A 27,527-nucleotide genomic window follows, 5' to 3' on the forward strand; every position below is an offset into this window, starting at 1 on the left:
ATGAGCCAGGGCCACAAGCCTCCCTGAGTACCACTGTTCAACTCTCTCAAGCTGTGTTAATGATGACACTGGAGGAGGGGGACAAAGGACCAGCAGGAATGCAGTTTGGAACCAGGGTCAGTATCACCCGCTCAGCAGCACGGGGCCACGCTGTCCCTGGTGAGGTGGTCCCTGTGTCCAACCAAATGGCTCAGGAACAGCAGGTACCCAGAGCACCAGGAACGCTGTGGGGGTGACAGAGTGGGGGATACACCAGATGCCCCTCCACATGGACATGCCCCACAGTAGGCTGCAGCCAGCCTCCAATGTGTCACTCCTCCTCCAGGACTGCCTCCTCCAGGGTACTGTGGGCATCCCACCCCTCCTCCATGCCCTTCCTGAGGAGGCCATGAGGCTGGCTGGAGGAGGTGGCTTCACATGGGGCTACTCTTTGGATTCATGGTCCTTAACGTGGAAGGCTGAACGTGGCATTTATGGGTCCCCCTTAGGAGCCCTCGAGGCCACACCCTGTCTCACCTGCTCCTCATGGGTGCTGGAAAGACACAGACCATCCCCCCATCTACAGATGAAAAACAGACTTCGAGCCACTTGCCCCAGGTGACACAGCCACCAGCACTGTGCCAGGAACCACATTTGGGCCCACCTGGCCTGCAAGCCCTGCTTCTCCCACCGGCCACTCCCCGGCACTGCACCCTGCCTCGGGGAGAGGCTGGAAACCAAACCTCACCCAAAGAGCAGTAAGAGGGTGGAAAGCGCCCCAGTGAGCCACTGCAGTGAAAGTAAGCATCGCAGAGGGTGGGTGGGGCCTGAGGCGGGCCTTTGGAGAGGTGGAAGAGGGTGCAGGCAGCGGGGCTGGCGGGGGGTGCTCCAGCTGGCCATCTGCAGCGTGGTCTCCTCCACCAGGCTGGAATGCCCCCCCACCACTGACGACAGCCTCCCCAGCCTGCAGACCTTTGTGGTTTGGCATTCGACACCCCTGACACCCACCTGGAGCCTCAATCTCACCCAGTGGGCAGATTCTAGATGCCAAAAATTCTGAGATTCTCCCACACTGCCGTCTCACCCCCTCCCCGCCAGGGCCCTGGGCCACCTGGGAGGGCCCACCTGTAACCAGGGGTGGGGTCTTGCTCCCCACATCAAAGCCCCTTCCCAGCCTCTGCAACTGGGCAGACTCTCAACAAACATTCCAAAGCTTCCACAGACCCACTCAGTGCTGAAACAACAAAAGGATAAACATGCAATGAATGAGTCAGTCAGCGGCAGCCCAGAGCGCGGAGCCCAGGCGGAAAGGCCCAAGCCCGTTCTCCAAGGGCTCTGAATACTGAGTTCAGGCTGCATTTGGCCACAGGGTGCCATGGTGGGCTCTTGAGCCACAGACCCAGAGGATCAACAAGGTGGCCCGGGCAAGACAGAAGGCACATGTCGAAACTGATGTCAGGGAGACCCTGAGGAGGTGAGGGAGCAACTGAGGCTGGGGTGACCCTGGCCCTTGTTAAAGTCTAGACGTTCAAGAGCAACTGTGACCTTGTGCGGCTCAGCTTATCATACTCGAATCCTGCTGTGTTATCGCCACCAATACCCTAATAGCCGGACAACCCTGAAACCCAGGCTCCCCAAACAGGCAGAGCAGGAAGAAACAGGCTCCCCAAACAGGCAAAGCATTCGACACCCCTGAAACGCAGCCGGCAAAGCAGCAGCCTGGAACCAGGTATCCAGGGAAGTGGGGGATTAAGCCAAATTCTCCTGCTGAAACCACTTAATCAGGAGCCTTACAGAACACTCTGGAGCTCGGCTGCGGCGTCTGTGATGAAGGGATAAGTCATCTGAAAACAGAAATAAATTATTCATTCCCCACAAATGAGCAGCCTCTGGGTTCCCGCAGCAGCCGTCTCAACACAAACATCTAAAAGGCTCGGCAAATCCTATTAGTGACACCTTTGGCCAAGCAGACACTGGATTCCGCCATCGCCCACACAGACAGCTCACCGTGATCTCCTCCACAGCTTCTCATTCTGCATTCGCAAGTGAAATCAGCCCAGCACACTGGATGAAACATCACAGCCCGGCCCGGCCTCCAAGAGAAGCAGCAAGTGCCTGCACCCAAGGAACTCGGATCACTGAGCCTCCCTGCCCGGGAAGCAAGCCTGGAGCAGGCGCTGGCTAAAATGCAGGTTCCTGGGCCACACAACCTCCTGGAGTTCAGCCCTGGACACTGCATTCCTGACAACTGTCCTGAAGCTAAAGCCACCAGCGGGAAGCACTGGGGTCCTGGAGTCCCCCAGGGAGGCTGGCGGGCCTCACACCACTGGGTGGTCTTAGCTCAGATTCTCAGCCTCTCCAGGCCCAGGGGCTGGGAGGGGCTGACGGGAAGACGGCAAGGACCACACAGCAGCTCGCACATGTGCACTCCGTGGCAGCTACTCACGGTGGGGTCTTCCTGTCGCCTCTATCTTTATTTTACACCCTTGATTTCAGTCTGCTCAGCTCACTTCACAATCAGAAAAAGAAGTCTGAAGCTTTCTTTAAAAGTGCAAGCCCCAGATGCCCCCCCAGTTTCCCCTGCCTGGAACACTCCCTAGCTCCCCAGTCAACTGCTCTTTCTTCAGATCCTAGCTCAGGGTCCCTCCCTAGAAGCCCCCAAAATGCCTGGCCGCTGGCTTTTACAGCACTGAGCACCACCCCTTCAGTCCCCTCTGCCACTGAAATTCCACTTTTCTGGGAGTTGCAGATTCACATCTGTAGCCCCACAGAGGAGGGGACTTTGCACCGGTGCCCAGCAGAGCACCTGGCACCACATAAGCATGGTAGGTTGTGGAGGGCAGTAGTGAATGTGAATGAGGGGACCCCAGAGGTGGCAGCCTGGGTTGTTTCCCCTATCCCCAGGATGGGTGCTCAAAATTCTTCCCCCCAAACATGTCCCACATGGATGTGTGGAGTGGGGGTTCTCTCCCTCCACCCCTCTGCTCCCACAAGGGGTCTTTTGAAAGAACACCACTGGCAGCTCCCATCCCAATCCCAGTGAGGGGAAGTGGCTCATCTGACATGGCTGAAGAAAGAAATGACTTCCAGCCGGGGCACCATCTCCCTCACCTTGTTCCCACCCCGATGGTGGAGATCTGGGGTTGTTCTCTTGTCCGCCTGGGATTGGGAAGTTTATTTTAAAGGGTGGGGCAAGTATTAGGATGCTGATTCTGGCCATGGAGCAAGCTTGCCAACCCAGAGCCACCAGCAAAAGATGTGTGTGTATGCAGGTATGTGTGCACACATGTGTATGTATGCATGTGTAATTACATGTGCACACATACAGTTTAGTGACTTCAACCTGGAGACATTTTTAGTTATTACAACTGGGGAGTTGAGGGGACACATCCACTAGCAACTTTAGCATCTTATGGGTGGGGCAAGGACACTGCTAAGCACCCTAGTGCACAGGACAGCCCCCCACCCCCACACACCAAAGAATTATGTTGCTCCAAATGTCAACAGAGCTGAGGTGAGGAAACTTCACAAACACATTCCCCTATTAGTCACTTCTTAGATTTACCTTTTTTTTTTTTTTTCATTCAGGGCCAGTCCCGGTGGCTCATGCCTGTAATCCCAACACTTTGGGAGGCTGAAGTGGGTGGATCACTTGAGGCCAGGAGTTTGAGACCAGCCTGGTCAATGTAGTGAAACCCGTCTCTACTAAAAATACAAAAATTAGCCGGGAGTGGTGGTGGGCGCCTGTAATCCCAGCTACTCAGCAGACTGAGGCATGAGAATTGCTTGAACTCAGAGGGCGGAGGTTGCAGTGAGCTGAGATTGCAGCACTGTACTCCAGCCTGGGTGAGAGAGCGAGATGTGGGAGGGGGCTCAGGGGGGGCGCACTCTGTCATCCAGGCTGGAGTGCAGTGGTGTGATCTTGGCTCATTGCAGCCTCAACATCTTTGGCTTAAGTGATCCTCCAACCTCAGCCTCCTGAGTAGCTGGAACCACAGGCACATGACACCACGCCAGGCTAATTCTGTTTACTTTTTGTAGAAACGAGGTATTACTATGTTGCCTAGGCTGGTCTAGAACTTGTGGGCTCAAGCAGTCCTCCTGCCTCAGCTTCCCAAAGTGCTGGGATGACAGACATGAGTCACCGCAAAGCCCATACTCACCTTTCGACCAGTGGCAGACTCTAGCGGCCTGGGCTGTGTGGATTAATCCACACCTCATTCCCGGAGGCGGGTCTAAGATGCCGCAGCGTGTCCCGCATACCACTGCCCTGGAAAGTCCTGCACACGCGAGCTGCCACGCCCCTCCTGTTCCTAAACAGGAAGGAGCTCAAGGAAATGCACCTTCGAGTGCTCAGGAGAAGGGCTGAGCGCCCTGTGGTGTGGCCGGGCAGAAACAGCCTTCGTGGCTGATTCGCTGTGGAGCCCACACTCCCTACTCAGAGCTGCAGCCGGGCACAGGAGGGCTTCACTGGGTCCCAGATGGGAGCAGGGAGGGGGTGGTACGTGTAGCTTCTCGCCCAGCGCCAGATAGAGCTGTCGGCTCCTGCCTCTGCTCTAGCTGACTTGCTTGGGGACGCATGCCCTCCATGCAGTGCGTGGCATGTGGCCATTTCCTTTTTTTTTTTTTTTTTTAATTAATGAACTTTATTTTTTAGGGCCGTTTAGTTTACAGCAACATTGGGCGGAAAGCACAGAGTTCTCACATCCCTCCACCCTCCCTACCCCCAGGGTGGCTGTCTGTTACAACTGATGAACCCGCCCTGCCTCTTCATTATCAGTCAAGTGCGTAGGTTACATCAGGACTCACTGTTGGTGCTGTACACTCTATGGGTTTTGACAAGTGTGGAAGGACACGTCTCCACCACTACAGTCTCATGCAGAGCAGTTTCACTGCCTTAAAAACGCCTGTGCTCGGCCTGTTCATCCCTCCCTCCCTCCCAACCCCTAGTAACCACTGATCTTTCTTATCTCCATAGCTTTGCCTTGCCCAGGATGTCGCAGGGCGCAATCCTCCACAGGCACGGCCTTTGCAGATTGGCCTCTCCCTTAGTCATATGTATACGAGCTCCCCCACGTCTTTTGGCCTGGCTTGCTAGCTCGTTTCTTCTTAGTGCTGTGGAATAATACTCCATTGTCCGGGTGCACCACAGGTTATTTATACATTCACCTGCTGAAGGACACCTTTGCGGCTTCCAGGTTGTGGCAATTATGAATAATGCCACTGTACACATCCCTGCGCAGGTTTCTGTGTGGACATAAGTTTTTTTAACTCCTTTGGGTAAATATCAAGGAGCATGATTGCCGGATCACAGGGTGAAAGTGTGTTTAGCTTTCTAAGGAACTGTCAAACTGTCTTTCAAGGTGTCTGCACTGTTTTGCGTTCCCACCAGCCGTGAGTGAGCGTTGCTGTGGCTTCCCGTCCTGCCTTGCATCTGGAGCTGTGTCCTGGGTCTGGGCTGTTCTCCTCGGTGTTTGGTTTACAGTTCCCTGACAGCCATTTGTCTTTAAGCCATATTTACCTTAAGATCACACAAGACCAATCTTTACTGTGAACCAAAGTTCAAAATGTCCCATCAGGAATCCCAAATGACACGATATTCTGGTGGCACAGAGAAGGTGGGCCAGGTTGATATGAAGGGAGAACACCCCAACTTGCCCAGAAGACAGGCTGACAAACACTGTCCCTGTAGTCCAGCCTGACATGACAGCACCAAATCTGCCCTGGGACACCAACATCTCCACACAGCACGCATTACAGTCTAGAGGGAGCGTCACAGCCACTTTGTCACTTGCCGCCTCCACATGGAGACCCAGACCCAAGGCGGCAGGAGACGCACTAGAGCCGGTCTCCTACAGCAGGTGGGGAGACTCCAGGTCCCTGCGCGGAACCTGGGCTGGGGCTCAGCAGACCCGCGTCTCTATTGTTCAAAGCATAACCTTACATCCCTGCAGAATCCATTAAGGAGCTCAGGTGCCTCCCTGGTTGGACTAAGGGCCTATTCAGTATTTCACAGATACATGCATCTTCCAGGTGGTGCCCACTTCAGGGGCACCTGGACACCTCAGACAGGGCAATCAGGCATCCTGGGGCCCCACTCGGCTCACCAGCCCCCATGAGAACTCAGGGGCTGCCTCCGTCCTGCAAAAGCAGTGATCCAGAGGACCCGGGCCATCAGCATGCCCAGTGGTTCCCACACTTGAACTTCTCCATCGCATAGGTGGTGGGCTGCTCTTCAAGCTGGAACTGAAGTCTCAGTTAGGCATTCTTTCACTCATTCAAAAATTCCTCTCTTTTTTATTTTTTAGATGGAGTCTTGCTCTGTCACCCAGGCTGGAGTGCAGTGGTGTGATCTCGGCTCACTGCAACCTTCGCCTCCCAGGTTCAAGTGATTTTTCTGCCTTAGCCTCCCAAGTAACTGGGACTACAGGCACACACCATCATGCCTGGTTAATTTTTGTCTTTTTAGTAGAGACAGGGTTTCACCACATTGGCCATTCTGGTATCAAACTCCTGACCTAGTGATCCGCCCGCCTCGGCAGCCCAAAGGGCTAGGATTACAGGTGTGAGTCACCACGCCAAGCCAAAACATTCTTAATTGAACTCCTACTATGTCCCAGGCACCATCCTAAGTGTTACAGATGCAACAGAGAACAAGAGTGATTCCTATTTTCAAGGAACTCACAGTGTGATAAGTGCCCAGCAGATTTTGGGGCCAGGGATATGTGCCATAGGTGAGTGAGTGCAGGATGCAGGGGAGCCTGCAGAGGGGCCTCCAACCCCACCTGGAATCTGGGAAGGCTTCCCGGAGTAGGTGACATCTAAACAGAGATTTGAAGAGTGAATAAGAGTTAGTCATAGAGAGAGAGAGAGAGAGAGAGAGAGAGAGAGAGAATGGGGAGGGGTAGGTTAAACGGAGCAGCCCTGCTAGGGGCTTTACAAGAAACTCCTATACCCAGACAGGAGTAGCTCTGCCCTGCAGGAAGGTGGCTCTCTGTGGACACACCATGGAGGCCAGCGGGTGGTGGAAGTCAGCATCCCCAGCTTTCTAGGCCTGAATGGATCACAGCTGGGGAGGCCTTTGGCATAGCGCCAGAAGGCTAGTCCCAGCAGACTGGTCTGGTTGGAAAAATCCCAGGGGGCAGTCAATTCAACAACACAACCAGCACCCATCCACACACCCAGGTGCAGCAGACCCTATATAATAGTCCCTGGGTCTCATGGACCCCGGTGTGCCCACTAAGGTAGGGGCTGAGCCCAGGGCACACACATGTGGCTGATTTGCCAACCTGCCCACACACTTTCTCACTACCCCAGAGCATAGGAGCTGCTGTCACCAGACCAAGCGAACCTTGCACCCTTCTGACTGAGCTGGATTTGTTTTTCTTCATTGCAAATCTACTGTGGCAAAGAGAAAAGCAGCCCAACAATTGCACAACGTGCTCAGTCTGCAGCTCTGAGCCCCAGGCACTCGTGCAGTTCAATCTGTGTAGAGCTTTTCTGAAGTGATTCTAATTCTTGCCTGGACCTCCAGGTGGACTCGGGTCAGGGAGTTCACCCTCCCTACAAGAGGTCATGCCTGACCTGGGGGAGCTTTGATTCCAGCTTAGGGGGGCTGCAGCACAACCAGCGGGGACAGACAGAAAGAGCCACCGGTTCTGAGTGTGCTCAAGCCTCTCCCAACCTTTCTTCCAAACCCATACTCTCATGAATGAACGACTCTATACTTAAACCATAGTGCAAAGCCTGCCTTTAGCCCTGTGAAATTTCATCTTATTTTCAGCTCATCCTTCCAAGCAACCAGAGACTCTGGAATTTAACAGCATTCCAGTTTTGTACCCTTAGCCAATCTGATGGACATAACAGGGCTTTTCAAGCAGATGGTGAAATTGCTGCCACCACACCCATCTAATTTTTATACTTTTAGTAGAGATGGGGTTTCACCATGTTGGCCAAGCTGGTCTTGAAGTCCTGACCTCAGGTGATCTGCCTGCCTTAGTCTCCCAAAGTGCTAGGACTACAGGTATGAGCCACCGTACCCAGCCACAAATAATTTTTAATGACACAGGAAATGAAATGATATGGTCTTGAGTGGAAAGAAAAAGTGGGACCTGAAACAAATATGTAGCATGTCTCAATTACAGCATGGGTCTCCCCGCCTTGCTGTAAACGAATACTGACCGAAAGAAATGAACCCATATGTCTGCTGTGATGACCTCTGAATTGTAGGATTATGCATTATCATTTTGTCTGCATTTCCCACATTTTCTACCATGAGGATTTAGCCTATAACCAGCTCAGGGGCCCAGCAAACAGCAGCCTCTCCTGGAACATGCAGAGCGGCCATGGACTGAACGGTTGTGCCCTCTCCTCAAATGTGCCCAGATACCCTAACCCCGACGGCCATGGTGGTAGGAGGCGGGGCCTTTGGGAAGGAATGAGCTGGCAGTGAGGTCGGGAGAGTGAGGTCCCCGTGATGGTATCAGGGTCCTTGTAAGAAGAGGAAGAGGCTAGAGCTTGGAGGACACAGAGAAAAAAGCCACCTGCAAAGCAGGAAGAACCCTCCCCAGAACCTGGCCTGCGGACGCCTTGATCTAGCCCTCGTGCCTCCGGAGCTGAGTGTCAGTGTCTGTGTTTAGGCAGCTTTCTTATGGCAGCTGGAGAGGGCTGAGGCAAACACCCTCCTTCACCGGGACAGGAAGTAAAACTAGCAGCTGCAACCAAATCTCTCTGACCCCACAAGCCTTGGAAATGTTCACTGTGCAAAGGAGTCCCACACTTCCCTTCAAAGCGGTCTTAAAAAAAGGCAACCACCAGGCACGGTGGCTCACGCCTATAATCCCAGCAGTCGGGGAAGCCGAGGTGGGCGGATCACCTGAGGTCGGAAGTTCGAGACCAGCCTGACGAACATGGAGAAACCTCTGTGTCTACTAAAAACACAAAATTAGCCAGGTGTGGTGGTCCATGCCTGTAATCCCAGCTACTCAACAGGCTGAGGCAGGAGAATTGCTTGAACCTGGAGGCAGAGGTTGCAGAGCCAAGATTGTGCCACTGCACTCCAGCCTGGGCAACAAGAGGAAAACTCTGTCCCAAAGAAACAAACAAACAAAAAACCCAAAACATGAAACCACCTTTCTCCACTTTTTTTTGGGCATGGTAGCTGCAGAGTCCTGACTCTGGAAGATGCTGGAGAATCCAGGCGCTGGCACCTTCCTTGGGTCCGGGTACCACCACATCCTAAACCCCATCAAGAACTGAAACCCAGACAGGTGACCCCAGGAGGGCCAATGTCATCCTGTCCTCCAATGTCCCGCCTGTCTTGAGGTCGCAGGACTAGAAATTACCACCTTGGTCAACTAAGGCCTTCAGCCAAAGTCATGACCCTCCCCACCTCACCCATGCCCTCAACCAGCATCTTTCCTGCCTCTAACCCTCCTTCCCCACACTCCCTGAAATGCCCTCACTGAGCCTGCCCTGCCCCCTCAGTGGTTCACCACCCTCAAACGCCCTCCCCGTGCCTGGACCCCTCGGTGGCTCGCTGCCCTCGAACACCCTCCTTGCGCCTGGACCCCTCGGTGGCTCACTACCCTCAAATGCCCTCCTGTGCCTGGCCCTCCTCAGTGGCCCGCTGCCCTTGAACGCCCTCCCCATGCCTGGACCCCTCGGTAGCTCGCCGCCCTCAAACACCCTCCCAGTGCCTGGAACCATCGGTGGCTCACTGCCCTCGAATGCCCTCCCCGTGCCTGGACCCCTCAGTGGCTCGCTGCCCTCGAATGCCCTCCCCGTGCCTGGACCCCTCGGTGGCTCATTGCCCTTGAATGCCCTCCCCATGCCTGGACCCCTTGGTGGCTCGCCGCCCTCGAACGCCCTCCGTGTGCCTGGACCCCTCGGTGGCTCTCCACCCTCGAACGCCCTCCCCATGCCTGGACCCCTCGGTGGCTCGCCGCCCTCGAACGCCCTCCGTGTGCCTGGACCCCTCGGTGGCTCTCCACCCTCAAACGCCCTCCGTGTGCCTGGACCCCTCGGTGGCTCGCCGCCCTCGAACGCCCTCCCCGTGCCTGGACCCCTCGGTAGCTCGCCGCCCTCAAACGCCCTCCCCGTGCCTGGACCCCTCGGTGGCTCATTGCCCTCGAATGCCCTCCCCGTGCCTGGACCCCTCAGTGGCTCGCTGCCCTCGAATGCCCTCCCCGTGCCTGGACCCCTCAGTGGCTCGCTGCCCTTGAATGCCCTCCCCGTGCCTGGACCCCTCAGTGGCTCGCTGCCCTCGAATGCCCTCCCCGTGCCTGGACCCCTCGGTGGCTCGCTGCCCTCGAATGCCCTCCCCGTGCCTGGACCCCTCGGTGGCTCATTGCCCTTGAATGCCCTCCCCGTGCCTGGACCCCTCGGTGGCTCATTGCCCTTGAATGCCCTCCCCGTGCCTGGACCCCTTGGTGGCTCGCCGCCCTTGAATGCCCTCCCCATGCCTGGACCCCTTGGTGGCTCATTGCCCTTGAATGCCCTCCCCATGCCTGGACCCCTTGGTGGCTCGCCGCCCTTGAATGCCCTCCCCATGCCTGGACCCCTTGGTGGCTCGCCGCCCTTGAATGCCCTCCCCATGCCTGGACCCCTTGGTGGCTCGCCGCCCTTGAATGCCCTCCCCATGCCTGGACCCCTTGGTGGCTCGCCGCCCTTGAATGCCCTCCCTATGCCTGGACCCCTTGGTGGCTCGCCGCCCTTGAATGCCCTCCCCATGCCTGGACCCCTTGGTGGCTCGCCGCCCTTGAATGCCCTCCCCATGCCTGGACCCCTTGGTGGCTCGCCGCCCTTGAATGCCCTCCCCATGCCTGGACCCCTTGGTGGCTCGCCGCCCTTGAATGCCCTCCCCATGCCTGGACCCCTTGGTGGCTCGCCGCCCTTGAATGCCCTCCCCATGCCTGGACCCCTTGGTGGCTCGCCGCCCTTGAATGCCCTCCCCATGCCTGGACCCCTTGGTGGCTCGCCGCCCTTGAATGCCCTCCCCATGCCTGGACCCCTCGGTGGCTCTCTGCCCTCGAACGCCCTCCCCGTGCCTGGACCCTGCGGTGGCTCGCTGCCCTCGAACGCCCTCCCCGTGCCTGGACCCTGCGGTGGCTCTCTGCCCTCGAACGCCCTCCCCGTGCCTGGACCCTGCGGTGGCTCTCTGCCCTCGAACGCCCTCCCTGTGCCTGGACCCCTCGGTGGCTCTCTGCCCTCGAACGCCCTCCCTGTGCCTGGACCCTGCGGTGGCTCGCCGCCCTCGAACGCCCTCCCTGTGCCTGGACCCTGCGGTGGCTCTCTGCCCTCGAACGCCCTCCCTGTGCCTGGACCCTGCGGTGGCTCTCTGCCCTCGAACGCCCTCCCTGTGCCTGGACCCTGCGGTGGCTCTCTGCCCTCGAACACCCTCCCTGTGCCTGGACCCTTCGGTGGCTCGCTGCCCTGAGGTGACTCTGGATGTCTCTTTATGTTTCTATGTTCACTGTTCACACTAGACTCACCGTTCCTCAACAGAACACCCTCATGTTTTCTATCTCGGTGCCCGGCTAGGGTCTGCCCTCAGCTACTTGGGAGGCTGAGATGGGAGGATTGCTTGAACCCAGGAGGTGGAAGTTGTCATGAGCCAAGATCGTGCCATTGCACTGCAGCCTGGGTAAGATCCAGTCTCAAAAAAACAGGGATTTTTTGTAAAGTCAAGTTTATTAAGGCATACTTTACACACACTAAAATTCACCTTTGTAGGTGTACAGGTCACTGAGTTTTGACAAATGTGTCACTACCAACATAACAACTTCAGCACAAGTCTGAAATCTTTAAAATTACATGTTAATAGATGGCTACAGCTAATGTGTTAGTCTGTTTGCATTACTATAAAGGAATAGCTGAGACTGGATCATTTATGAAGAAAACAGGCTTAAGTGGCTCACAGTTCTGCAGCCTGTACAGGAAGCATGGTGGAGCTAACATCATGGTGGAAAGCGACAGGGAGCCAACGTGTCACATGGCAAGAGCAGAACAAGAGAAGAGGGAGGTGATGCACTCTTTTAATCGACCAAATCGCTCACTCATCACCAATGGGAGGCCCAAGCCATTCATGAGGATCCCCGCCCCTGCTCTGATCACCTCCCACTAGGTCCCTCCTGCTATGCTGGGGATCACATTTCAACATGAGACTCGGAGGGGACACACATCCAAACCACATCAGCTAATATAAATATCGTATTTGCAGCTACTCTCTTGAACTATTTATTTATTTGAGAGCTTTTCATTGATTCCTTCAGGCAGGGAGGGAGCCAGCACCTGCTGAGTGCCCGCCATGCAGAAGGCACGTCACAGGGGTTCATTTCGTTTCCCCTTTTCCTCCAACTCTCAGAGAAAGGCATTATCCCTGTCCCTGTTGTATAGTGAGGAAACTAAAGTCTGGACATTATGTAACCTGTCCCAGGTCACACGGTTGCTAAGAGGACGATCTGGGGCTCAAATCTAGGTCAATTCTGACTTCAAAGTTTGCCACTCTGCAAACACAGCACCGGAATGTGTGTTCTTGGCTAGCCGCTTTTCTTCAAGCTTCCTAAAGGACATGAAATGGGAGTGGTGGTCGTTCCTGTGCCCCCTGTCCCGCCGACCACTCTGATGAAAGCCCCGAGCCCTGGGAGGGGCCTCTGAGGGTCCAGGCGGGAGACGCTCCCACGTCAGCCCTGTCCTGCCTGGTGAACTGCAGGGAAGAACGAAGCGCTGCTAAGTGGAAAAACAAAACCAGGTTGTAAAACAGTAGCTAAGGAAGGAACCCACTTGCAGAATCCTATCTATAGGAATGTGTCCAGGCAGGGCCGGCTCCCGCAGGGCAGACTGTACTCCAGTGTTCCCTCTCCCGCTGGGACTGCAGGGGAAACGCTTTCCTCCCCTTCCCCAGCTCTTTTCTTTTCTGTGAGTTTCTAGGATTTCTTCCCTAAAGTCAGCTGAGTATGGGAGAGGTCTTCAACTCCTCTGCAGGCTCCCAGCTCCCTGCCAACGCCAATCCTCTTCGGCTAGCCCAGAGAATTCTCCCATGACATGGCCCCCACCACCCCATCCGTCTCTCCCTCCTGTCTAGTCAGTATTTTAAATCACCTATTTTCTGGGTGAAGAGGACAAGGAGTCCGGCCCAAGGAGTCCTCCACTCTCCACTCTGTTGGAGGAGACGACAACAGCCAACATCAGCCAACAACAGTGATTACAGGCAGGGGCGTGCCCCAAAGGCAGTGATTAGGGCACCTCCCCTACTCGTGGGGTGGAACTGCTGCCTCCACCTAAGTCCCCGCTGCTGGGGCCCGGCTCAATCCCAGGCCCTTTCCAAGAAGCCTTCTAAAACCTCACGCTGGATTTGAATTAAATGCACCTGGGTCTGCTCCCTGTATTTCCGGAGGGCAAGGTCTGGCTCCACTGCACCTCTTGCTGTGTCCCCAGCACGGGCCGGCAGACAAGATGCCTCCCAGTGGGACCATCAGCTCCCTGAGGGCAGGCTGGGTCTCCTTGCATCCTGAAGAGGAACAGCTGTCGCTGCAAAAGCCCACAGCGAACATAAGAATGGTCAACAGGAGATCTTATAACGCAGGTGCCAAGATTGCAACAAAAGCAGAAAGACCAGAAGGCTGGACACCACTGCGCTTGCCTGTGTGTGAAGGCGACCGTGAGTTATTTTTTTTTTGCCCTGTATTTTGCCAATTTTCTGATATGTTCTTACATAACTCTTAAAATAAGTGTTTTCTGCAGCCCGTTGTCCCCAGGGCTCTGGCGTTCTGCCCCACTGACCGCGAGGACTGAGCCTAGACTGGAGATTCAAGACTCGGGGGACTCAGGACACCCAGAAGGAAGGAGCCTGCAGCATCCGGAACCCCGAAGGTAGCAGAAGCCACAGCACTGTCTGTGGGGAAGCAGGCGGGACACCAGCGCTCTAGGGCCAGCCAGCCATTGGACTAGGGGACTGAGGTCTTGGTCAGGATGGACTTTCCTAGAGGCCCAAAGGAATAAAAACAGACCTCATGGCCCAAATGCATCATCAAGTCTACCCTGCAGGAGCCTCTGTGATGGCAGGGTTGTCTGGCCCAGAAGTTCCCAAGGGCCCCGAGGTCCAAAGATTTGCCCTTGATAAGACCCTTAGGGATAAAGTGGACAGGCCCCAGGGTGGAGGGCTGAGCCTCCCACCGCATGAAGATGGTGTGAACCTCAGCGGTGGGGGTGCTGGTGGGCTGGGCTGGGCTGCTGGGGGAGTCTGTCTGGTTCCAGAAGGCTAAGGGCCAGGTGAGATGGGGGAGCTTCTTGAGGCTGGAAGGTGGAGGCTGAGGGACCCCAGCTCCTCAAGAATAGAGAAGCCTTTCATCCTTGCCTTAGAATTCCGAAACATTAAGAAAAAAAAATAAACCTCAGCCCAGGGGATTTTGTCTGATATCATCTATCCTGAGATCCACTCAGCACCCAATCTCCGGTTTCCAGGAACATTTCTGTCACTTGTCACTTTCAATTACTTTAAATTTTAATTTTCTATTAGCGAGTTAAATGATGCTGATGATGACACCTCCAGGCCTCTGCCCTCCCCTCATGTCTCATTCATGGAGAAGCAGGACGGCACCATGAACTGGGACCTGCTGGGGGCTCAGGCTCTGCCCGGCCCGCCTGCTTCCCCAAGCCACAGTTTCCCCACCTGCCTCTCATTCTAAGCAGGGGATCTTACCACCTACCTCGCCTCCAAGCCCTGCTGGCCCATATCGGCCCAAAGCCACTCTCATTCCCAGGGAAACCCCTCCCTCTTCGTGGCCCATGTAGTTACTGAAACCCAACTTATCCCTCCTGCCGCTGCAGGAAACCCCTGGCCCTGGTCACAGCTCTCAGGCTACTGTCCTCACTCACCCTGCACAGCTTCAGAACACTGTTCCTGCCCAGGGTTCAGGCCGGCTTAGAGGAGAGCCAGGAGTGCCTGTGAGTGAGGGCCCCGCTCTCTGGACCCCTGCAGGGCTGACCTCTCCCTCTGGGGGCAGGAGGGGCTGAGTCATGCAGGCCAGAAGAGTGGCTTTTAAGGCAGGAAGGGGTCCTAGTCCCGGGACCCAGTGCCTGGCCACCTTCTCCAGAACTGGCCACAATTTTTGTGTCAGGGAGTTGTCTCCTTACACACCCACAGGCTCAGGTCCTGTCCTTGGGGCAGGGAACAGGAGCAGCTGTCACCATCTCCACAGGTGACAGCCCTTCTGAGGAGTAGAACAGGTGTGCCCTGCTGTGGCTGACAGAGAGCGATGGCACCAGGCAGGCGGGGAGGAAGAATGCTCAGGCTGATCTCGGCTGTTCCGGGAAGGCTGCGGCTGGGTGTGGGGGCTTCAGGGCTCAGCTGCTGGACTCTGCCTTGATGACAGCACTTGCCCCACAGTGTCACACTGTACGATCGCCTGTCTGCCACCACGACCCAACTGGGAGCTCCAGGAAGGATCGTGCTTACCCAACAATGTGTCCACCGAATTGGGCACAGTATCCAGGATGTAATAGGTGCTTCATAATTGACAGAAGGCACGGAGTGGGTGCTCCACGCACTCCTGTAACTCAAACAGGGCCCCATGGGGCTCCCCCCACCGACAACCCTCCTCCCCTACCTTAGCCTCACAGCTTCCTCGCCATGGCTCAGGACCTGAAGATGCGATCTTTCTGATCTTTAGCTACGGTTGAGGAATAAAGCAACACTAAAATCAGACCGGAGGGTGAAAGCGCTGAACTGATACATATTCACTGTGCACCCAACGTGTAAGCAACGTGGCTCTCAGGCTTTCAAATAAGACAAAGACTACCACTGTGTGTATTCCTTCATCTGCAAAAAATAGGGCAGAGAAAAAAAAGGATGTGAAACGCCTGTAAGAAGGAGAGAAACATCCGAGGTGCTGGTGAAGCTGGAGGAGGCGGCTGGGCCCGCTGGCTTAAGACTCCTGCACAGACCCAAACCCTGACCCAGAGCCGGTGAGCAGCAGAAAATCCCCCCAGACAAAGCCAGACCCCCACCCGCAAGGACCAAAGTCCCTCCCTGGCACGCTGCCCCCTGGTGGTGAGATTCCCAGAGCACGCCAGGCCCAAGGACCTTTCCAGGAAGGCCTGGGTCAGGCGTCTCGCTGATGCTCAGGCAGCCTCCCCTAGGAGGTGACCGGGAACCTCAGAGGGAGGACAAGGGTGTGGAATGGAAGGCAAGGGGAAGGCTGCCCTGGAACAAAGGCGACGGTGTTGACACGTGAGGGAGACAGATGCGGTTTCTCCAAACCGTCCCCTCTTCCCACTGCCTGACACCTCACTGCAACAGGGCACACGGCTCTGCAGGACTCCCAGGTCAGAGCCAAGGCGAGGCCACACTGGGAGCTTCCTTCCCAGATGGGGCTATCCAGCCAGAGACCCCCACCCCCACTGCCCCCTGGGCCTGCACCTGGGCCCTGAAAGGTGAAACTCTGATTTCAGAGGACACAGAGAAGCACAAGGTGAACAGGGCATGATTTAAGAAAGGCTCTTCTCAGAGAGCTGGCAAAGGGTCAAAGACAGCGGGCAGATGTGGACGCGGGCCCGGCTTATCCACTTGGTTCTAGGGGCATAGTCACCTCCAAGGAGACGACGTATATTCCCACTGGCATTCCCCTCCAACCCCAGTGGCCAGCCAGACCACTAACCCCAACTGCAGATGGCAGGGCCACACAAACCACAGGCCATCCCAAACCCACCCCGCCTGAATGCCCACCTGCCCACTGGCCTCCTGATTGTCAGCTCCATGATGGGTCACCAGACCCTACAGCCTGGAGGTGCCAGTTCTGCCTCGAATCCCGCAGGTGAAGGGAGCTGCCCCATCACACAACCAATTCTGTGACAACCTAAGATGGGCCCCTCTACCTTGGCGATGAGGAAACTGAGGCCCACAGGGATGAAGAACAGCCATAAGCTGGGGGAAAAGTTGGAATTTGAGCCCAAGTCCTCCCAGAACACTGTTGATACCTGGGAGCCCCCAAGACCTCCAGGAGCAGGGCACACATCTTTGGGATTTTTCACAGCTGTACACCTGTTTGGCTTGCTCCGAAACACACTCCTAGCAGGCTCCTGTGCCCTGCAAAAGGCCAGAGACAGCAGTGGCCCTATCATCTGGAGTCTGCCCTACGTGTACTGGCATCATGGGCAGCCCTGCCTGAGTTCAGCTCACAGTCATCGCTCAGTTCCCACGTGTTGGGCCCTGCTCTGGGGACCAGACAAAGCAGCTGGCCCTCAGCCAGAACCTCCTCTGCTCCTCAGAGCCTCTTCCTACCTGTAACCAACTAAGTGTTCCCCAGAGAGCCAGCAGGATCTGCACATGAGGGCTTAGGGCTTGTACGGGTTGAAACAAAACAGGCCAGTGTCAAGCCGGCCTGGAAATGCTAACCCCAAAGTCTTCCCACTGCCAAGTCCAAGCCTGCACCTGCAGGCAGGTATGGTGAGCGCAGGCTGCTTCTCCCCACCCCACCCCCCGCCCCGCAACATACACCAGTGTCCCACCTGCTCCATGACTGATGGGAATTAGATTGGAAGAAGATAAAAGCAGAGGCCATTGGGGAAACAGGAAGGTAGCCGCTACTGAAGAGAAAGGGAAATCCAGGAATGAGGGTGGAAAGAGGGTGCGTGGATTAGCCAGGTGTCCCCAGTGGGCCCATACAAAGCAATTCGTAGACTCCACTTGGGCAGAAGGCCAAGGCCAAATACAGTATCTGTGTCCCCGCCACTCCTGAGGCCTAACCCAACACATTTCTTGAAGATAAGTGGGCCAGGGAGGCGCCTGCACGTTGAGATAAGGGCTACGTATAGAAGGAGAAAGTTGTTTTTTCCAAAAGGTTAAGAAGCACATTTCTAGGAGTAAGTAGCTCTCAAGGACACACTGGGGGCAGCCTAATGAGGCCACAGCCTTTTCCCTTTTCAAAATTACAAGCTGAGCTTCTCAATGCAGAACCAGTTCAGGCCTGGTTGAGCCTATGCCTCCTCTGAGCTCACTTTCAGCTTTCCCTAGTGGATCAAACACAGCATATTCATCATTATTTGATTAATAGGGAACTGGTGACAGTTTCCAAAGGACAAAGTTAGCTGGTTTAACCACCGCCTCCTCCAAGAAGGCCTCAGAGATCCCCTCTCGGTTCTCCGCTCCACTTAGGCTGCCTCTGAGCCCTATCAGAGCCCACCTCCCTCTGCCTGGAGCCCTTTCTACTCTTGAACTTGGTCCTGCATGGGGCAGCTGCTCACGAATGCTGTCAAATGGGCCTGAGCTATGAAGCAACCAGGAAACCAGGGCTCAGGCCCAGCCCCACCAAGTGTCTGCACCCACCTTGGCCCAGCCTCTGAGGCCTGCAGTACTATGGACTCGGAGGTGGACGTCCCTGCAGGGCCTCTATAGAGTCTGCAGCTGCACAAGGCCAGGGAAGATCCCGAGAGAATTCCCCCAGCACTGGAGGAAAATCCTAACTAGCCAGGAAGGCTGCTGAAGCCATCACAACCTCTCACAAGGGACATGTGAGCCCTGAGGTCAACGACCTCTAAGAGGCAAGACGGGGGCACAGAAATCAGGCCACAGGCATTGTGTGACTTCACAGCGGAACTCACTGGCTCCTGCTCCCCAGCACCACCGAGCTGGAGGGGATCCCTTTGCTGCTGCTGCCACCACCGGCACAGTGTTTTCAGTCTCAGACGGCTCCACGATGTGACGGGCAGGTTCCAACTGGCCCGAGGTGACGGGGAGTCCTGAGGCTTTCCCCAGTCCCGGGGAAAAGCCATCAGCTGCTGCCAGCTTGGGAGATGTGCTTTTGGGAAAACCAAGTCACCACAGCATCCCCTGCTGCCTCTCCCCACTCAGTTTAGATGTTGGCTAAGAAACGAAGCCGGTTATGGCAATGACTTCCAACAGATACAATCAAATAATCTGTTCCTGGATTCTGCAAGCACTGAAATGTCGGTAATTCAATTCCTGAAATGCCATTTTGGTGCTGCCGGAGCAGGCTGCGGAGAAAGCTCAGTAAACACACGCATCAGTTCAAGCCCAAACACACACCCACTGACCTTGAGCCCCGGTGCCAGGCGCTGTGCTGAGAGGCCAGCTTCCCAAGGGCAGCCACCATCAGACAGGGCCCAGGAATGGGCGGTCCAGGAGGGAGGCAGCGGCGACCGCGAGTAAATATTGACAACGCTGCAGGAGGAGCGCTGCTGGGAAAATGTGGACGAACTGCACTGAGGAGCTCGAGGAAAGAGTACTCAGTGTGTCTAGGGGAGTTGGAAGGCCCCAAGGGAGGCTCAGCTTACTCTGTGATCAAGAGTCAGGCTGGGGCTGGGAGCTGGGGACACAGGAAGCTGGGAAGCACCCTGCCCTCAAGGAGCTCTGGCCTAGTGAACGCAGACACATGAGTGCTGGCACACACACACCTGCACACACCTACACACATATGCACAAACAACACATGCATATGTACACACCCACACATGCATATGTGCACACACCTGCACACACCTACATGTGTATATGCATGTATGCACACACTATACTCCTATTATCACACACATGCACACACCTACACTGCCCTTGGGAAGCTGGCCTCTCAGCACAGCGCCTGGCACCGGGGCTCAAGGTCAGTGGGTGTGTGTTTGGGCTTGAACTGATGCGTATGTTTACTGAGCTTTCTCTGCAGCCTGCTCCGGCAGCACCAAAATGGCATTTCAGGGACACACATGGAAACCCTTGGAACTGATGTCACCATGTGCACACACATCTACAATATGCATTCACACACATACACACATGTATGCACACATGCACAAACATGCACACACCTATACACACATGTGCACACATATGCACACACCTACACATGCATATGGGCACACACACAGGCATGCACATACACAGACGCAAGCACACAGGCACAGTCCCAGGGCAGGCAGGGTAAGGGTCACAAGAGGAATCCTGAAGACCCCACATTTCATGGGGCTCCAGGGCCGGGGGGGTGGCAGTAGAGGCTGCTCATCTCCGAAGCGCTTGTCTCCCCTCCTCTCCAGCACAGGGTGCATGCTGACATCAGTTCCAAGGCTTTCCATGGGAGCATTTCATGGGACTGTGATATGGGACAAGGCCTTTTCCAGCACTTTTCACAAATTTTTGCTGGGAAGCCTCAAATTTACATCTAAACCAACCTGTGGGATGACAGTGATTGTTGCTGTTATTATGACTTTGCTTTACACATTATTATACTTTCTGAAATTTACGAATTTACAAATTGGAGATTAAAATTTTAGTTTAAAAATGCCAATAGGCCATAGTCGCTCACGCGTATAATCCCAGCACTTTGGGAGGATGAGGCAGGCAGGCTGCTTGAGCCCAGGAGTTTAAGACCAGTCTGGGCAACATGGCAACACCCCATTTCTACAAAAGATACAAAAAATTAGCGATGGGTGCTGGCGCACACCTATAGTCCCAGCTACTCAGGAGGCTGAGGTGGGAGGATCACTTGAGCCTGAGAATTTGAGGTTTCAGTGAGCTGTGATCCAGCCTGTGACAGAGCAAGACTGTCTCCAAAAAACAAAAGCCAACAAAATCCCCCCTTAAAACAACACCACCATCTGCCCATCATCCATATATTAAATATCTAACTGTAAAAAGTCTCAGCCTATTTTGAGAAATGAAGCCACCCTCAAGTCCCAACCGGATGACAATAAACTGGAAAAGCAATGGGAACTCTCCAGACAGAACAATCTCCCTCGGACTCCCCAACGTCTCAGGGTCACATCCAGGTCCACCCGAGATGCCTCCTAGTCTCTGTCAGGCCATCGGGAAGGTGTCAGATCAGCCAGGCTAGCAAAGGCAGGGCCAGCCTCACTGTGCGATCTAAGGCAGTCTCCTCGTCCAGCCAACATCCTTGTCGTCACACACCGAGGGACCTGGCATCCCCACCCCAGGAAAATCCCGGGCCCACACAGCCCCCTAAAAAAAGTCACTGTATGAGACACTCAGAGCCGCCCCTGGCTCCAGCAGCCTTGGATCTGCAGTGAAATTACTGGTGCCTTCACCAGTGGGGGCTCAGAGGTGAAGGTGCAGAAAGCCCATACCATAGAGCTCCTGGTGGAGAAGACGGGAGTGGAAGTGCGCAGTGCAGGGAGCCCGGGGCTGGGGGGCTGAGGCAGGTGCCAGAGAAGGTCTCCAGACCAAGCTGAGCTGCTGGGGGCCGGGGGGTGGGGGGAGCGGATCACAGCCAGTACTGTGAGCTTGGTATGGATGGGGTGGGTCTCCTGATGCCAGACAGATGTGCTCTTGGAACAGCTGTCTGTGAAGCTCATCTGGTAACCAGATCTTTATTTAAAGCAAGTTATGGGGCAGGGTTTGGTGGTTCATGCCTGTAATCCCAGCACTTTGGGAGGTCAAGGCAGGTGGATCGCCTGAGGGCAGGAGTTTGATACCAGCATGGCCAAGACGGTGAAACCCCGTCTCTAATTTTTAAGAAACAAAAATTAGCTGGGCATGGTGGCAGGCAATTGTAGTACCAGCCACTCGGGAGGCCAAGGCACGAGAATCACTTGAACCTGGGAGGCAAAGGTTGCACTGAGCCGAGATTACACCACTACACTCCAGCCGGAGAGACAGAGTGAGACCCTATCTCAATAAATAATAATAATAATAAAATAAAGCAAATTATGAGATTTTGCTCCTAATGGGGCTCAGCAGTGAGTGCCTCCTCACAAGGCATGCAGCCCTGGTCTACATCACATCTAGCTAAGCTCAGTGGGAGGCCGAGGACACACGAGGACACGCAATGTGGACACAGCACCCAGCAGGTGAGGCTGGCTCACAGAAAGGCGGCAAGAGGACCCCAACGCAGAAAGCAGCAGCGCTGGGTCCAGTCTGGGGGCCACCCGCACACCTTCACACACCCGCTTCTCCAAGCCTCGTCCCTGAAGTGAACACAGAAAGGCCCACCCAGCTGGGTGTAGAGGGCCTGAAGGAGGGTGGGCGGGGACCACCCAGCACCCATCAGCTGTTGCCACATCTTAGGCTTTGAAGCAGCTAAGTGGGGGAGGTGTGCAGCTGGGGGTTGGAAGGGACGTCATAACTGGGCCGAAGGGGACCCATCCAAGTTCCGGTGGGAGGAGAGACAAGGGCTCCTGGCTGCAGCCTCTAAGAGGAGCCCTCCATGAGAAACCCACCTGGCCCTCCCCAAGCCTTCGGCCTGCTGTACCTCCAACTCCTACACAGACTCCAAGATGTCTGTTCAAACAGCAGGCACCTCACCCACCCACCTCAGGATGCAAGTTGTATTTATTTCCAAGAACACGCCCCAGAGGAGGGGCTCAGGCTTTTGCAAGTGCTGCCCACAACCTGGAGGCAGCTGCACAGTGATGGCACCTGCTGGATGACCAGGATCCCATCCGTCCTGGAATGCCACCTAATGCCATCTGAGCAAGGTCAGGGTTGGGGCCCCCATTTCTTCTCCCAGTAGCTAAGTTCAGAACTCAGGGCGGGTGGTGTGGACACTCTCCCATGGAGGATGGAGTAGGGGTGCATGAATCCCTTCCACCAAGCACCTGGGACTCAGGGAGATTTTCAGGCTGGTGGCAGAAGGGATCAGGACACGCACACCTGGTGGCACCTGGGTGACGCCACAGAGATGCACAAGCCTGCACTGCAGAAGGCCTGAAGTGGGCAGGGCTTGGGGAGGAGGGGCTTGGTTCCCGCACCTCAGAGAGGGAGAAAAGGACATAAAAGGGAAGAGAGGTGGCCGGGTGAAGTGGCTCACACCTATAACCCCAGCCCTTTGGGAGGCCGAGGCAGGACTGTTTGAGCCCAGAAGTTCAAGACCAGCCTGGGCAACATGGCGAAACCCCATCTCTACGAAATATATGAAAATTAGTCTGGTGTGGGGGCGTGTACCTATAGTCCCAGCTACTTGGGAGGCTGAGGTAGGAGGATCACCTGGGCCGGGGGAGGTCGAGGCTACAGTGAGCCAAGACTGTACCACTGTAGTCCAGCTGGGTGACAGAGTGAGACACTGTCTCCAAAAAAAAGAAAAAAGGAGGTAGGCCCTTGGGGGCCAGGGAGGGGACTTCCATGGAAACCAGCCTGAGGGAAGTGGCGAGGATCTCCCCCGGGACTTACCCGATCAGCCTCCTCGTGCCCCACACAGCCTCCAGCCTCTGCCTCCCTGGCCATTTCCGAATTCCAGGTCACTGGCCTTGGGGTTCCTCCCTTCCCTGGTGTCAGCAGTTGTACCCAGGAGGGTGGGAGAAGGAGGGGGCATCGCTCTTATCCCTCGGTCCTCAGGGCTTTGGCCAGTCCTTACTGCTCAGAAAACACACCTCAGGTTCCTGGAGGGAGCCCCAGCTGTCAGGCACAAGTGGGCTCTGGGCCCAGCTCCCACACTCAACCCCAGGCAGACACTCCCACTCTGGGTGCTCTCCAGGACCTCTGCCACCCGCATGCTGGGAGCCTGTGCACCCACGCAGAGCAGGAGGACAAGGTCACTACCATCTGCAAGGTCACTGCAAGCTCCTCCCAAATGGAGGCCTGGAGGCCCTAATATAACCCACTCCCAAGGTCCACACCTCCTCCAGGTGGCCTGCCCACCCAAGCTGGGACCACTGCCCTTCCCAGTGGGGCGTCCCCCACCCTCCCCCACAAGCGCCCTGAATCACCCAACAAAGGCCTCCCTGAGCACCAGCTGAGTTGCTCAGGGCACTAAACGCTTACTACATGGTCGGCAATCTGACAGTCCCTACAACAGAACGGGCAAGATTGCCACTTTGACCAGAGAACCAAGGCTCAGAAATGGGAAATGACTCATCCAAGGTCATGCAGCCCACAGGAGGGCTGGAGATCCAAAACAAGCCAGGCTCCCCAGCCGTGCTCCGCCCAAACTGTGGCTGGCCTCACAGCCACCTATGGAACCTGTTTAAAATGCAGATTCCCAGAGCCACCCTAAAGATTCAGCGTCAGCAGCTTTGGGATGACCCAGGAATCTGCACTTACGCCTGTGAGCTCCCCAGTGGCCCTGATGGGAGGAAGCTTCGGGTCACACACTTTCCAGAAACATGACTCCCCAGACCTGAAATGCCACGGGTAGAGGGTATAGGCAGGACTGTGTCAGAGGATCCCGAAAGGTCCCTTCTGGAAGCTCCTACAAACAGCCAAGAAAGCCCCGAGGTTCTTCAGCTGATCCTAGTCATCGGAGCAGCAGAAATGGGGGTGCTGGACGGGAACCCCCTACCCGGCACCGCCTGCAGCTCCTGCCCACCTGTCACACCGAGGAACTCCGGAGGCAGAAATGCTTTTCTTGCCATGGTGTGGTGGTGGCCTCATAAGAGCTGCAGGGGAATCCCTGCCCCACTCTGCCCCTAATGCGTTTACAAAATGTAACAACCCTCCCATCTCAAGCCTGCTTCAGAAAAAAAAAAAAAAATCAGATCCAGTATGGGTTAGAGTGAGAATGGGTTTTATTTTTTATTTTTATTCATTTATTTATTTGAGACGAGGTCTTGCTCTGTCGTCCGGGCTGGAATGCAGTGCTCATGACCGTGGTTCACTGCAGCCTTGACCTCCTAGGCTCAAGTGATCCTCCTGCCTTGGCCTCCAAAAGTGCTGTGCTTACAGGCGTGACCCACTGAAAGAACCATCAAAGGTGCACCTAGCTGTGTGACTCTGAGAAAACCACTTTCCCTCTCTGGGCCAGAAATTACCCAGTCCTACTGTCCTCTGAGGTCACTCTCTGCTCAGGAACGGTCCAAACTCATCCTCCCTAACACAGGTTACAGCTGTGCTAAAGCCACCATTCAACGCAATCCAAGACCCTGCGCTCCTACCTGACGCAGGGGCTTCGGCCTCCCTCCTCAGTGTCTAGGCTGGGGAAGGTGCCGGGAGAGCCCCTCTGTAAACAGACTCGAGTTTGGGATGGCCTCAGGGCTGCCCTCTCTTCTCTCCCAAAGCGGCAGAAATGGGATCCCGATCTGCAGATAAGCAGCCTGGAGCTGATACGTCCCCGGCGAGGCTGCCAAGTGGCGGGATGTTACAACAGAACACCTCGAAGGCACCCCCCACCGCCCAGCTCACCTTTCCTCTCCTGAAGGAACGAAGCAGACATCTTCCTTCCCTGTTCTCTCCTCCTCTTGCCCAACCCAGCCCCCTGCATTCCGAGGGTCTATCAACAGGCCCTTCCTGCATTGCTGTCCCCCACACTCCTGCCCCCCACCCCAGGCTGCCATTCCAGGATTGACTGATGACAGCTCATTCTCAATACCTGGGTTCCAAAGTGCCTCCCCATGAGGCTGCACACAGCAGATGCTCAATAGACTCTAGCAGAGCAAACCGATGAAATGGCAGCAGAATCACGTGAACCAGCCCCACCCCACAGCCCTGCCGTCACTTACTAGCTAGCTGTGTGATCTTGGGCACATTACTTAACCTCTCTGAATCTCAGTTTCCTCATTTTAAAAGAGAGATGAGAATCCCAATTCATAAGATTATTGTGAGAATTAAATTAACTAATGTCAGTCACACCTGTAATCTCAGCACTTTGGGAGGCTGAGGCAGGCGGACTGCTTGAGGTCAGGAGTTTGAGGCCAACATGGTGAAACCCCGTCTCTACTAAAAATACAAAAATTAGGCAGGCGTGGTAGTGGGCGCCTGTAATCCCAGCTACTCGCGAGGCCGAAGGAGGAAAATTGCTTGAACCTGGGAGGCAGAGGTTGCAGGAGCCAAGATCATGCCACTGCACTGCAGCCTGGTTGACAGAGTGAGACCCTATCTCAAAAAATAAGAGAAGAAAAGAAAAAGAAATTAGCTAATGTGCATGCAAGCATCTGGCAAGCTTTCGAGAACTACGGAAACATTATTTATGTTATTATGAAAAGATAATGGTGGCCTTATGAGAAACCCCACCCTCTGCTGTGTTAGAGTAATACTGATAACATAGGAAGGGCTTTAACACATATGCACACGGCTGAGGAGATCAGTTTAAAAGAATCAATGACTCATCCACCTCCAGTCCCTAAACCTGGCTGGTTTCACCACAACAGTGAGAAGATAAGTTCTCAACTAGACAGCGGGGATCCGCCGGGACTTTTCACTGGATTTTTCCCTTCCAATCATTTGAAGGCAATTAGGGCAACTGATTGAAATTCCAGAGACAGAGCAAAACAAAACATGCCTTATCTGTGCACTCTCTTCATGAGACCACGAGCCTGAAGTGGAAACCAGCCTGCTCTCTCTCCGATCCACCCATCCCCTCCGCCCTCCTCTACAACTAATGCCTGGGATCCCCCCAAGAGCCCAACCACCCACCCGGAGCCCACGGACTCACCTGGAAAACCATGCCTGGCCACCGTCTAACGCTGGGATGGCCAGACACGCTGGGCTTTCCAGGGCAGTCTTACCTGTCTCCTCTAGTGTGGGAGGAAAGGAGTCCCCCAGCCAACAGGCTCAGGACCCATGTCCAACCATGTCATTCCCACAGACCCCAGCCCGCAGCAAAAGCAAAGCACACACCAGACACCCAGGAGAAGCCCATGGAAAGAATACTGCTGGACAGGCAGACGAAAGCATATTCAGAACCTCCAAAGGCTCGTGGTGAGAAGGAGAGAGACAGAAAACGGGGGAAGGACGGAACAAGCAGGCCGGCCAGGATGGAGAGGAGAGAAAAGAGAGGCAAGGAGAGTCCCCGGTTAACTATGCTGGAATGGCTGCAGGACCCAGGCCTCGCCCTGGGACAATGGCGGGTTTCCTGTCACAGGGGATTTGTTTTCCAAAGGAATGTGTGATAAGATTCAGTTAAGGCTTTTGCACTTTGGGAGGCCGAGGTGGGTGGATCACCTGAGGTCAGGAGTTTTGGATCAGCCTGGCCAACATAGTGAAACCCAGTCCCTACTAAAATTACCCAGGTGTAGTGGCGGGTACCTGTAATCCCAGCTACTCGGGAGGCTGAGGCAGGAGAGGTGCTTGAACCCAGGAGGCGGAGGTTGCAGTGAGCTGAGATCGCACCACTGCACTCCAGCCTGGGCAACAGAGCGAGAATCCATCTCAAGAAAAAAAAAAAGATTCAGTTAACACCCACCCAGCAGGTAGAGGTTCTGTTCTGTTCCTGCTTCCATTTCTCCATCTTCCATATTTGAGCACTCATTCGCTTTCTGAGAGAAGAAACAGGACATCAGGGACCCTCCACGGCCCTTTGGCTCACCCTGCCTGGGAGTCTGGGGAGCTTCTCTGTCTCTTGGATGAGGCTCCTGGCACCACTGCCTGGAATTCTCTTCCCCAGTGGTGCATCCCTCCCATGCCAGCCCTTGGAAGCTGCAGGAGGGTCACGCGACACCCTCTACCCAGGAGGAGTGAGGGTCGCCCTCCTTGGCCCTCCAGCAAAGCTCTCCCCAGGCCCTGATGCCTGACACCCCACACAGTGGGGAATGAACGAAGGAATGAGTGAGTGGCGGGGCTGCTCAGCCCATATCAAATCTGGCGGGCACTGTGGAAGGAGGCAAGGGGCAGGTTGGGAGTGTGGGAGCTGAGGGGAGACACAGCCTGCTCTGAG

General features: G+C 55.4%; 1 protein-coding gene across 26 annotated transcripts in view; it reads right to left on the reverse strand.

Moving 5' to 3' along the window:
- Positions 1-27,527, reverse strand: part of HPCAL1 (hippocalcin like 1) — a 123,642-nt gene that overhangs the window by 35,237 nt on the left and 60,878 nt on the right. For 2 of the 26 annotated variants that reach the window (XM_002758038.6, XM_035273249.3), the window contains exon 1: positions 19,033-19,109. The exons of the other annotated variants lie outside the window; for them this stretch is intronic. The gene's annotated coding sequence lies outside the window, so the exon portion shown is untranslated. Of the gene's footprint in view, positions 1-19,032; positions 19,110-27,527 lie in introns of those variants that run through there. 26 annotated transcript variants of the gene reach the window in all.

The sequence above is a fragment of the Callithrix jacchus genome, chromosome 14, assembly GCF_049354715.1.
Source record: "Callithrix jacchus isolate 240 chromosome 14, calJac240_pri, whole genome shotgun sequence".
NCBI lineage: Eukaryota > Metazoa > Chordata > Mammalia > Primates > Cebidae > Callithrix > Callithrix jacchus.